The sequence below is a fragment of the Hydractinia symbiolongicarpus genome, chromosome 3 (assembly GCF_029227915.1).
Source record: "Hydractinia symbiolongicarpus strain clone_291-10 chromosome 3, HSymV2.1, whole genome shotgun sequence".
Classification (NCBI taxonomy): domain Eukaryota; kingdom Metazoa; phylum Cnidaria; class Hydrozoa; order Anthoathecata; family Hydractiniidae; genus Hydractinia; species Hydractinia symbiolongicarpus.
The window spans coordinates 11,979,079-11,987,079 of record NC_079877.1 but is presented as its reverse complement, the minus strand read 5'-3'; positions in this window follow the sequence as shown (position 1 = coordinate 11,987,079).

Below are 8,001 nucleotides of genomic sequence, written 5' to 3'. Positions count from 1 at the left end.
AGAACGGAATGCAAGATTAGCCCTACACACTAATGTACTAAGCACAATACCTCAATTTTTACCAAAGTGAGATACTTTTAGAAACATAACTTAAAAATTAGCTGTCTGTTGGTCAATTAGAGTTATCGCTTCTAAGAGTACTGGTGGTTTTTTGCAATGTGGCGTGGCTTTTCTTTAGGTGTATTACTAGTGTTTTAATTATCTTCTTTATTTGTTTCATTGGGATTTTCCTTTACATCTTTTCACTTAACTTCCTATATTACATTTATTATTCAACTCTACTGTTTTATTATTTGCAAAATAACGGGTTACCTTTTTCTTCTTCTTTATTTTATTACAATACACGGATTCCTGCAATTAGATTCTCTAATAACTTGCGTACTCCATTTTTAACGCTTCGACATGCATGTAATCTTTTTAACATACATGGCTACAAAAATTATGGTTACATTAAGAAGCATTTCAAATGAGCTACAGTTGTATCTATAAATAAGGAAAATCTTACCTAGTGAATTACAGTGAAATAATAAAACCACAATAAGATTAACGCCCTCCGTCGACGTAAGTGTATTCCATGTGTTCATTCAAACGTGTCAGTAAGTGAAAATGGATATGACTTGCCAATGATGAATGTTGCGCAATCCTTAAGGATTCCAAAAATTTCCCCATCTTAAGATGAATCTACCAGATGTCTGGCCAACAAATTGTAAACCGCATAGCTACAGTGCAATGAATAAACTACATTTTTATAATGATAATGTCAACAAAAAAATAAAAAAAATACCGTGTTACTTTTTTGTTGTTGGAAAGTATTAAAAAGCAAAAGTAACAGACGGACACAGTTACCGCAGTACCTTATAAGATAATATATATTAATTTTTAATTACTTTCTGTCCTAGAGTCCGTAAGTTTTCGTTTTCTTATTAATTTTATTCTTGTGGTGTTAATACTATGATTCAGTCCAATCAAGGACGTATTTTATAAGTCACAACAAAGTTGGTTGTGGTGGAATCGACCACAATCCACGCGGTGTAAATATTGCGCATCTATTTCCATCTCTTTACCCCTATTTGGTATGGGTTTTTTGACCCTTGTAAGTATGGGGGGTCATAAGGTACCCGTGGGCTGTACTTTTTGTTGAGTTTGGTTTTAAGTAACGAAACTTGGCACAAAAAAGCCTCAAGATGTTGTGACTTAATTTGTGACAAAATATTTGGGTTGACATGTCATCACAGGAAATGCTGACGTCATAATGAGACAATGGTCGAAGAAAATATAAATTCTCGTTTTTTTTATCTTTTTTAAAACTATTTACAGTACTAATCATAAAATAAGTATTATAAGAATGCAAGATATTATTTGGAACATTTACAGGTGTTATGAAGACATAGGATTTCTCTAAGGATAAATTGAAAATTGATGAGAATCCAAACCTTCAAATTTTTTTTTTGAAAAATCAACATCTGAGAACTTAAGTGCTAGTATCTGTCATGGATGAAAACTTGGTATATCTATTAGCACTTATGTCAGTAACTATTCAATCAAGACAATTTGGGTTGACATATGACAAAATGACCTATGACGTCATCATATGACAATGGAAATAGAGAAATAGTAAAATACCAATATTCCAGTCTGTAAATTACCAATACTCTAGTTACACAGTATGCATTTCAATCTTGTATGATGACTTTTTGTCACTATTACATACATAATTACATATTTATGCAACTTGTTAGTTTGATAAACATTTATCTTTAGCACTACAGCAAAACCTGTCAATAAAAGACAAAGGGACATTGACAGGAGAAATTTTGAAAATATTTTTTTTATATTTTCTGAAAGTGCAATAAAAGTTAGGAAAACTCACAAAATTTCAAGGAATTTTATCAAGTAGTTAAAAAGTGTTGAGACTTTGAAAATGCCGCAGGCACTTTATCCCCCCCCTCCCCCATAACAAATAGGGTTAATGCCCTAAGATATTGGATAGAACACACCCTTTCAAACGTGTATATACATATATTTTACCAGGAAATGTGAAAATGAGACAGTTTCTTTCCTTTTTCTTTAAACGGCAATTAAAAATGACTTAATTGCATCACAGTCAGTTAACATACTGGATGTAACTGGAACAAAACTATCACTTTCAACGATACATGTTACTTTCTTACGTTCTTACTTTGTGTATCAACTAGTATATACAATATTTTATAGACAAGATGATTGTCTTGGATGGTGTACGCAAGAAGCATTTCTGTGTTTTTTTTTAATTTGAACTGCGGTAAGTTAACAGTTAGAATTGTACTTTATCTTTTCTCGGTTTGAGATATATTGCTTCGGCAACGTTCAATATTCTACACATATTAACGATTTATTAGAAAGTTATGGAAAAAGAATAATTTCTAAACTTCAGAGCGTAGTTCCTTATGGCTTTTTGTAGCGATTCGTGGATCTGATGTGGTTGTTACAAATGACATAGTAGCAAAAAATTATTAAACCGTTGATTTTGAGTGAAAAGTATAAGACAATCAGAACACGCAGAGGAAAATCAGTGTAATAGAATCATTGTTCTTAAACCCTCGTTCGAAAATATATTTGAGCAAACCCTGATGTTTAGTGATAACCTATGCTAGGCATCATAATGCATGTGAACAAACTCGTTCTTCAAATAGGGTCATTTTACACATAGAGTTTATTGCTGAAATCTTACCTGAAGTTGTAGTAGTATATACAACTATATTCGTCTATGTACGTAGTGTATGAGTTAGTTTTTTTTCTCCTGTGTTTTATCTGTGGAACCAAAAGTTTAAATATTTGTGTACCGGGGTATTTGAAATATACACAATGACCATTTTAGCCAATAAGATAATTTTTCTTTAAGAAAATGATTTAAATTTCTTTTCAACATTTTACAAAAAAAGTATTAAAAAATTTATGTAGTCAATGTTCGTGTGAATTATCCTTCGCTCTTTTTTGTGTTTTACTACCAAATGAAACTAAAATATGGTCTCAACCAAAAATAATTGCTGCTGATGATAGTTTTATTTCTATTGTTTTATTTATATATACAAAAGTATTAAAGAACATATTGCTTTCACAAGTATACTTCTATCACGTTAACTATTATAAAAGGAGAATAAAACCGCCATAGAAGTTTTAATTTTATTTTTAATGTCTGACATGCAGTTAATAATGATCATTGCGCCCTATTATGTGTAAAGTATAAAAGATATAGAATTTTTAAATTTTCAACTGAAGCGTCTTGTAACACAAAAGTTACTAAAGATGAAACCACTTGGTGGCACAAATAGCACCCTTAAAATAAAGACGGCCAAAATTTTAAACTGACATAATTGCACGTCAAAAAAAATATTATAGTTGCATAAACTCAGTTAAAGATGGCGGAAGCTACCGATGCCGGTGAATTTTAATGTTCATTTCTCATATATCATATTATTTACTTTCTCGTTTCTTTTTTTAATATTTTAACACGTTAAATTCAATAAAATGGCAAAAAAATTTAGTCAAAACAAGATTATCTCCACATAATTTTTCAAATTTTTAAGTGCATATTATGAAGGTATTGATTGTTAATGTATTTGTAGTGCAAAAAGGATATCATAATTAATATTTCTTTCTTTCCGTGATATCTGGCACAGTTGAAGCTATTAAAACGAATTTGAAAGTTCCAGATAATCAAACTGCTCAATTGCGCTGGAGGGTTGTCTCTGATGCTGGAGAACGAATATTTGGGGTAATGGTGTATCTTCTTGGATCACCTGATGTATCAATAATCAGAAGCTCTGTCTTAGTATCAACCATCACAACTGCTGGTAAAACAATGTTTAATTATCGATTAGCTGGGAGCTTGTCAAACGGCATGTATACACTATCTGTCAAGAGAATCCAATTCATTGAAAAGAAGTCTTTTAAGTTGGATGTTGTATTCAAATTACACTCAAATGTTTATTCAAGAAACGCAACAGTGGTTATAAAAGACGTTGTAGGTAAGTTAACAGTTCTTAATTTTCATCATAAGTTTGTAGACACTTACTTAGATAAATAAAGATTTGTAATCTACATAATATGCAGCGGTCATTGCAGTATTTGGACGGGTGTAAGTTTCGCAAACTTTTTAAAGTGGTTGTGCTTTGAAATGTTGCATTTGTTATATAGGTTACTAACGTGTTGCTAAGGAAGTATATGGTTTCTGCTGATAACATACAGACAAGATTTGTGTGAAATATGGAGCGAGTGAAATGACGGAATGTCTGATTCCAATCACCAACTGGAGAAATTTTTTTTTTTTTACATTTATCGTAAGGAAATACAATCTCATTCTTAATCTCAATGATATCATTAGAATTATTTTTGATATCAAATACTTTTTTCTATACTATAAATAAATCAATACTTGTTGTCAATCTAGGAGAATGGTCTATTTGAGACATGTGCCACATTCCGTGTAATTTTTTAACTTCAATTTGTTTGCGTTATGACTTTCTACTAGTAGGCTGCATTGTAAGACCTATGCATAAAAATTCCTAATTTACTCTCTCCCTCTCATAAGGGTTATATTACAAAACACGCCCACTGTTAACAGGGTTTAAAAGGCGAGATATTAGCGCTCATAACTCATGTCGCGCACAGGAACCTTTTTACGTTAAGATTATTTTGAATTAAACGACCTATATCGTATTTTAAGTTGTATGGGCGCTTCAATTTTCTCAACTGTTTTTAAAGCCCTTCCGGCTGTTGCAACATTATCCATGATGAATATGCAATTGTTTCATTACTAATTATTATATGAATTATCCGTTAAAAAAATAAGCTGCTACAGTAATTCAACTATTACTGTCAAGGTTTTAATTTTGCGTCTTTGTTTAACGTCATACTGCTGAACTACGCGAGGCTGTTACCAATGGTGTGGTAATTGCACAAACGATGATTAACATAAGAAGAGTGTTTAATGGCAAACTTAGGAGTAATTAGTAAGAAGTATTCCAATCTAAATAACCTTCCAATGTACCGAAATGTATTGGACTTGTTTTGTTAAGAATAAATTATGGCCGTTAATGCGTTTCTGTAACCAAAGCCATTATCGTAAATAATAGAGATTGTTATTCTTAAAAGACACTCAATATTCTTGGTTTTAAAATGGCGTGTGGATCTATATATCAATTTCAATAAAATCATATATTGTTTTCCTTACCTTGACCAACTTTCAGTTCAATATTCTACGTCTGTACTTAGTTTAATAAAGTGTTTTTATTTCCCGAAAAATGGATCTTTTTTGAGTATATCGTTAAAATAGCTAGTTTTCGGTTGTAACTTTATTTTTGATCCGCCTTACAACATTAAAATAAATGTTTTTCATATCCAACCAATTTTTAGTAAGTATCCACTAGCGTAGTACCATCCATAACGCGTAGAAAATTAAAGTATACTTGAAAATAGAGAAATTTTTATCATACGTCATTTTAAAAGTTAACTATATTTTTGTTGTGACACTTTACTTACATCATGAAGAGCTGTGTCAGTATAAAATATTTTACCCAAAAAAATCCAGGATCCAACCGGGATGAAGATGGCTGTTCGACATAGTGTTTACCGTTATGTTATGTAGCGTTACAGTTAGTTGTTTAAAATAAGTTTTACGACATAATTTTATTTAAAATATCAGCCTTTTTTATTATCACTCTGAATTGATATTTCTACATGGTTGATGTTGAAGCAGATATAACTGAACTTGTTGTGTTTTTCATCGATTTCAGGTGGTCCTGACGTTTGTGGGATTTCGTTAAATACAAATTACACTGTTCAGGAGGGAAATAACATGTCTTTCACAGGGGAAGTTTGTGGTAATCCAAAACCTGTTATAACGTGGAAACTACAAAAAGAATTAGGGCATACATATTCTAGTGACATTGCACTGACGAATATCTTATCCATGCGATATAGATATGTTTAAAAAACACGACGCGTCCTTACGTGGGAAGATTGTGGAACAAATATTGTTTACAATGCTACTGGTGAGAATGGAATGGTCACAGGAAAGGCATTAATTGATGTCACATGTAAGGACTACCTTAATTTTTTTTCGCCCTGCGTTTATTTTTGAAAGTCGCAGTGTCTATATATTATTTGATAAAGATAACGATTGCATAAACGGTACATGAACAATCGAAGCAACTGGGAATTGAGCACTTTTCTATCATTTACAATCTGAAGGAAAAAGTGACATTTTTAACACAAGTAACACAGATTACAGTGTATGCAACTTACCTAATGTTTCAAGTGTAGTTATTTGGCCTTCATACGAAGGTAAATTTGGTGAAAAGAGAAAAATCAATCTTTTTTAAGTGGTAAATATTAGTCGACGGGACTACTTTTGTTTAAACTTTAACAAATTACATTGTTCCCATGCACGAACAACAGTTGAGTTTAGAGCAAAAGTTCTGTAAGTTCAAGTTCCATGTCAAAAAAATGTAAATGTTTAACAAAAAAATGATATAATAAAAAATAACAATATTTTCCAAGGGGTTAACTTTTTAACAAACTTAACTTCGTCTTTTTGTTGATAGTATAGATGACGAATTTTCTAGAAGTTCATCTTTTTTTTTAGCATATTTCTCAAATCTCAGCCCAACTTCACCTGATGTTATTTTCAGAACCAAAAATATCACCAAGCAACCTGTGCTTGTTCGCACATCCCACAAACAAGGTAAGACTCTTTTTTTAATTTAGAGTTGCTATGGAAAGTTCATAACAAAATAGGAAGAGGTTTAATGGGAGTATCCACCCACATGTTTTGACCTTTGATTGGAACCAACATTTCTCTGCATAAGCCATTTTTTAAACACGTGACAGGGTACGGTAACATGAAATCTTTTAAAAAAGAGGTATCAAGTTCGTTAAAAATTTCTTTTCTGTTCTATTCTGTTTTGATCCGATCCATGGTAAGGCAGTAGTGAAGTTGAAATTAAAAATTTCTGTTCCATTCTAATCTGATGTGTTCAGCTAGTCCAACCACCCGCATGCTACCCACAAATTTCGCAAACTTATGTAAAAAACCAACATTATTGGAAGGTACATGATTTAGTTTCAAATTTTTTTTAACATGTCGAAACAGAATTTTATTCATATGCAAAGTTTAGGTCTTACTGTATGTGAAGTTTATGCGTTAAAGTTAAGCTGGTTATATACACAAAATTTGTTGGTAGCCACAATTATAACCTTATTGGTCAGGCAAATATCAAACATATGCGCCTATGGAATTATAAAATTCAGAGGTTAGAACATCCTATTTTAAAGAAAGAATAGATTTCTAATAGATTTTAATCCTTGGTTTACCAATTCATATTTCTAGGTAACCGGACTAATTGTCGAGATAATAAAAATGAAGAGATAAGCGCTGCAAATTATGGTGACACGGATTATGAAGGTTTTCCAACATCAAAATCTCACTATACAGGCTTTGACTAAAAGAAGCAAATCGAACTGTTTCTGCTGACCTATCAGCAACAACAGCCAATGAGTTGAAACAGTATTCAGAAATTGAAACAATGAATCAGTCAAAGAAAATATAGAGTTTTTTCCTAATCATGGGTTTTGCAAACAATTACATAATATTCAGCATAGTTTGGCGCGTATTTTATGTGCTATATATTCTTATTGTTTTCGCATTTTTCGGACGATTTGGTTACAACGTAGGGTTCAATTAGTAACACTATTATGTCTCTACCCTAGGAAACTTTAGAAGAAGGGTAGAGGAAAGCTGTAGACAACATCAGTATGCACGGTAACCCTTGATAAGAGAAAGCTTGGTCTTAAGCGTCCATCAGCAATTTTTTTAATTCCATGACTTTTCATCTAATATTCTATGGAAAGATTTGCCGTTTATTTTAATGGAAAATGTGAGTACAAAAGAAAAAATATCAAATAAGTATGATGCAAAATTCATTTTATATACAGTAGAATTAATTTTGGAAATTAAACTTC